The sequence below is a fragment of the Haematobia irritans genome, chromosome 1 (assembly GCF_050003625.1).
Source record: "Haematobia irritans isolate KBUSLIRL chromosome 1, ASM5000362v1, whole genome shotgun sequence".
NCBI lineage: Eukaryota > Metazoa > Arthropoda > Insecta > Diptera > Muscidae > Haematobia > Haematobia irritans.
The window spans coordinates 168,969,400-168,975,051 of NC_134397.1; positions in this window are offsets into that span (position 1 = coordinate 168,969,400).

Below are 5,652 nucleotides of genomic sequence, written 5' to 3' on the forward strand. Positions count from 1 at the left end.
TAAAAATTTCAATTTTTTTTAGGTTTTGGGTGGATTTTTCTACTTTTTGGGTGTGGTCACGAATTATCGTCCTTTTCGCTCTAGGACGCTTAGTTTAGGAGATATGGGCAAAAGAAGTTTTTCATATAAAAATTTCAATTTTTTAAGGTTTTGGGTGGATTTTTCAACTTTTTGGGGGTGGTCTCGAATTATCGTCCTTTTCGCTCTAGGACGCTTAGTTTAGGAGATATGGGCAAAAGAAGTTTTTCATATAAAAATTTCAATTTTTTTGGTTTTGGGTTGATATTTCAACATTTTGGGGTGGTCACGCATTATCGTCCTTTTCGCTCTAGGACGCTTAGTTTAGGAGATATGGGCAAAAGAAGTTTTTCATATAAAAATTTCAATTTTTTTAGGTTTTGGGTGGATTTTTCTACTTTTTGGGTGTGGTCACGAATTATCGTCCTTTTCGCTCTAGGACGCTTAGTTTAGGAGATATGGGCAAAAGAAGTTTTTCATATAAAAATTTCAATTTTTTAAGGTTTTGGGTTGATTTTTCAACTTTTTGGGGGTGGTCACGAATTATCGTTCTTTTCGCTCTAGGACGCTTAGTTTAGGAGATATGGGCAAAAGAAGTTTTTCATATAAAAATTTCAATTTTTTAAGGTTTTGGGTGGATTTTTCAACTTTTTGAGGGTGGTCACGAATTATCGTCCTTTTTGCTCTAGGACGCTTAGCTTAGGAGATATGGGCAAAAGAAGTTTTTCATATAAAAATTTCAATTTTTTTAGGTTTTGGGTGGATTTTTCAACTTTTTGGGGGTGGTCACGAATTGAAGTCCATTTCGCTATAGGACGCTTAGTTTAGGAGATATGGGCAAAAGAAGTTTTTCATATAAAAATTTCAATTATTTTAGGTTTTGGGTGGATTTTTCTACTTTTTGGGTGTGGTCACGAATTATCGTCCTTTTCGCTCTAGGACGCTTAGTTTAGGAGATATGGGCAAAAGAAGTTTTTCATATAAAAATTTAAATTTTTTGGTTTTGGGTTGATTTTTCAACATTTTGGGGTGGTCACGAATTATCGTCCTTTTCGCTCTAGGACGCTTAGTTTAGGAGATATGGGCAAAAGAAGTTTTTCATATAAAAATGCCAATTTTTTTAGGTTTTGGGTGGATTTTTCTACTTTTTGGGTGTGGTCACGAATTATCGTCCTTTTCGCTCTAGGACGCTTAGTTTAGGAGATATGGGCAAAAGAAGTTTTTCATATAAAAATTTCAATTTTTTAAGGTTTTGGGTGGATTTTTCAACTTTTTGGGGGTGGTCACGAATTATCGTCCTTTTCGCTCTAGGACGCTTAGTTTAGGAGATATGGGCAAAAGAAGTTTTTCATATAAAAATTTCAATTTTTTTGGTTTTGGGTGGATTTTTCTACTTTTTGGGTGTGGTCACGAATTATCGTCCTTTTCGCTCTAGGACGCTTAGTTTAGGAGATATGGACAAAAGAAGTTTTTCATATAAAAATTTCAATTTTTTAGGTTTTGGGTGGATTTTTCAACTTTTTGGGGGTGGTCACGAATTATCGTCCTTTTCGCTCTAGGACGCTTAGTTTAGGAGATATGGGCAAAAGAAGTTTTTCATATAAAAATTTCAATTTTTTTAGGTTTTGGGTGGATACTACTTTTTGGGTGTGGTCATGAATTATCGTCCTTTTCGCTCTAGGACGCTTAGTTTAGGAGATATGGGCAAAAGAAGTTTTTCATATAAAAATTTAAATTTTTTTAGGTTTTGGGTGGATTTTTCTACTTTTTGGGTGTGGTCACGAATTATCGCCCTTTTCGCTCTAGGACGCTTAGTTTAGGAGATATGGGCAAAAGAAGTTTTTCATATAAAAATTTCAATTTTTTAAGGTTTTTGGTGGATTTTTGAACTTTTTGGGGGTGGTCACGAATTATCGTCTTTTTCGCTCTAGGACGCTTAGTTTAGGAGATATGGGCAAAAGAAGTTTTTCATATAAAAATTTCAATTTTTTAGGTTTTGGGTTGATTTTTCAACATTTTGGGGGTGGTCACGAATTATCGTCCTTTTCGCTCTAGGACGCTTAGTTTAGGAGATATGGGCAAAAGAAGTTTTTCATATAAAAATTTCAATTTTTTAGGTTTTGGGTGGATTTTTCTACTTTTTGGGTGTGGTCACGAATTATCGTCCTTTTCGCTCTAGGACGCTTAGTTTAGGAGATATGGGCAAAAGAAGTTTTTCATATAAAAATTTCAATTTTTTTAGGTTTTGGGTGGATTTTTTTACTTTTTGGGTGTGGTCACGAATTATCGTCCTTTTCGCTCTAGGACGCTTAGTTTAGGAGATATGGGCAAAAGAAGTTTTTCATATAAAAATTTCAATTTTTTAGGTTTTGGGTGGATTTTTCTACTTTTTGGGTGTGGTCACGAATTATCGTCCTTTTCGCTCTAGGACGCTTAGTTGAGGAGATATGGGCAAAAGAAGTTTTTCATATAAAAATTTAAATCTTTTTGGTTTTGGGTTGATTTTTCAACTTTTTGGGGGTGGTCACGAATTATCGTCCTTTTCGCTCTAGGACGCTTAGTTTAGGAGATATGGGCAAAAGAAGTTTTTCATATAAAACTTTCAATTTTTTTAGGTTTTGGGTGGATTTTTCTACTTTTTGGGTGTGGTCACGAATTATCGTCCTTTTCACTCTAGGACGCTTAGTTTAGGAGGTATGGGCAAAAGAAGTTTTTCATATAAAAATTTCAATTTTTTAAGGTTTTGGGTAGATTTTTCAACTTTTTGGGGGTGGTCTCGAATTATCGTCCTTTTCGCTCTAGGACGCTTAGTTTAGGAGATATGGGCAAAAGAAGTTTTTCATATAAAAATTTCAATTTTTTTGGTTTTGGGTTGATTTTTCAACATTTTGGGGTGGTCACGAATTATCGTCCTTTTCGCTCTAGGACGCTTAGTTTAGGAGATATGGGCAAAAGAAGTTTTTCATATAAAAATTTCAATTTTTTAAGGTTTTGGGTGGATTTTTCAACTTTTTGAGGGTGGTCACGAATTATCGTCCTTTTCGCTCTAGGACGCTTAGTTTAGGAGATATGGGCAAAAGAAGTTTTTCATATAAAAATTTCAATTTTTTTAGGTTTTGGGTGGATTTTTCAACTTTTTGGGGGTGGTCACGAATTGAAGTCCATTTCGCTCTAGGACGCTTATTTTAGGAGATATGGGCAAAAGAAGTTTTTCATATAAAAATTTCAATTTTTTAGGTTTTGGGTTGATTTTTCAACATTCTGGGGGTTGTCACGAATTATCGTCCTTTTCGCTCTAGGACGCTTAGTTTAGGAGATATGGTCAAAAGAAGTTTTTCATATAAAAATTTCAATTTTTTTAGGTTTTGGGTGGATTTTTCTACTTTTTGGGTGTGGTCACGAATTATCGTCCTTTTCGCTCTAGGACGCTTAGTTTAGGAGATATGGGCAAAAGAAGTTTTTCATATAAAAATTTCAATTTTTTTATGTTTTGGGTTGATTTTTCAACTTTTTGGGGGTGGTCACGAATTATCGTCCTTTTCGCTCTAGGACGCTTAGTTTAGGAGATATGGGCAAAAGAAGTTTTTCATATAAAACTTTCAATTTTTTTAGGTTTTGGGTGGATTTTTCTACTTTTTGGGTGTGGTCACGAATTATCGTCCTTTTCGCTCTAGGACGCTTAGTTTAGGAGGTATGGGCAAAAGAAGTTTTTCATATAAAAATTTCAATTTTTTAAGGTTTTGGGTGGATTTTTCAACTTTTTGGGGGTGGTCTCGAATTATCGTCCTTTTCGCTCTAGGACGCTTAGTTTAGGAGATATGGGCAAAAGAAGTTTTTCATATAAAAATTTCAATTTTTTTGGTTTTGGGTTGATTTTTCAACATTTTGGGGTGGTCACGAATTATCGTCCTTTTCGCTCTAGGACGCTTAGTTTAGGAGATATGGGCAAAAGAAGTTTTTCATATAAAAATTTCAATTTTTTAAGGTTTTGGGTGGATTTTTCAACTTTTTGAGGGTGGTCACGAATTATCGTCCTTTTCGCTCTAGGACTTTGGGTGGATTTTTCAACTTTTTGAGGGTGGTCACGAATTATCGTCCTTTTCGCTCTAGGACGCTTAGTTTAGGAGATATGGGCAAAAGAAGTTTTTCATATAAAAATTTCAATTTTTTTAGGTTTTGGGTGGATTTTTCAACTTTTTGGGGGTGGTCACGAATTGAAGTCCATTTCGCTCTAGGACGCTTATTTTAGGAGATATGGGCAAAAGAAGTTTTTCATATAAAAATTTCAATTTTTTAGGTTTTGGGTTGATTTTTCAACATTCTGGGGGTTGTCACGAATTATCGTCCTTTTCGCTCTAGGACGCTTAGTTTAGGAGATATGGTCAAAAGAAGTTTTTCATATAAAAATTTCAATTTTTTTAGGTTTTGGGTGGATTTTTCTACTTTTTGGGTGTGGTCACGAATTATCGTCCTTTTCGCTCTAGGACGCTTAGTTTAGGAGATATGGGCAAAAGAAGTTTTTCATATAAAAATTTCAATTTTTTTAGGTTTTGGGTGGATTTTTCTACTTTTTGGGTGTGGTCACGAATTATCGTCCTTTTCGCTCTAGGACGCTTAGTTTAGGAGATATGGGCAAAAGAAGTTTTTCATATAAAAATTTCAATTTTTTTAGGTTTTGGGTGGATTTTTCTACTTTTTGGGTGTGGTCACGAATTATCGTCCTTTTCGCTCTAGGACGCTTAGTTTAGGAGATATGGGCAAAAGAAGTTTTTCATATAAAAATTTCAATTTTTTAAGGTTTTGGGTGGATTTTTCAACTTTTTGAGGGTGGTCACGAATTATCGTCCTTTTCGCTCTAGGACGCTTAGTTTAGGAGATATGGGCAAAAGAAGTTTTTCATATAAAAATTTCAATTTTTTTAGGTTTTGGGTGGATTTTTCTACTTTTTGGGTGTGGTCACGAATTGAAGTCCATTTCGCTCTAGGACGCTTAGTTTAGGAGATATGGGCAAAAGAAGTTTTTCATATAAAGGACGGAGATATGGGCAAAAGAAGTTTTTCATATAAAAATTTCAATTTTTTTAGGTTTTGGGTGGATTTTTCTACTTTTTGGGTGTGGTCACGAATTATCGTCCTTTTCGCTCTAGGACGCTTAGTTTAGGAGATATGGGCAAAAGAAGTTTTTCATATAAAAATTTCAATTTTTTTAGGTTTTGGGTGGATTTTTCTACTTTTTGGTTGTGGTCACGAATTATCGTCCTTTTCGCTCTAGGACGCTTAGTTTAGGAGATATGGGCAAAAGAAGTTTTTCATATAAAAATTTCAATTTTTTAAGGTTTTGGGTGGATTTTTCAACTTTTTGGGGGTGGTCACGAATTATCGTTCATTTCGCTCTAGGACGCTTAGTTTAGGAGATATGGGCAAAAGAAGTTTTTCATATAAAAATTTCAATTTTTTAAGGTTTTGGGTGGATTTTTCTACTTTTTGGTTGTGGTCACGAAATATCGTCCTTTTCGCTCTAGGACGCTTAGTTTAGGAGATATGGGCAAAAGAAGTTTTTCATATAAAAATTTCAATTTTTTAAGGTTTTGGGTGGATTTTTCAACTTTTTGGGGGTGGTCACGAATTATCGTTC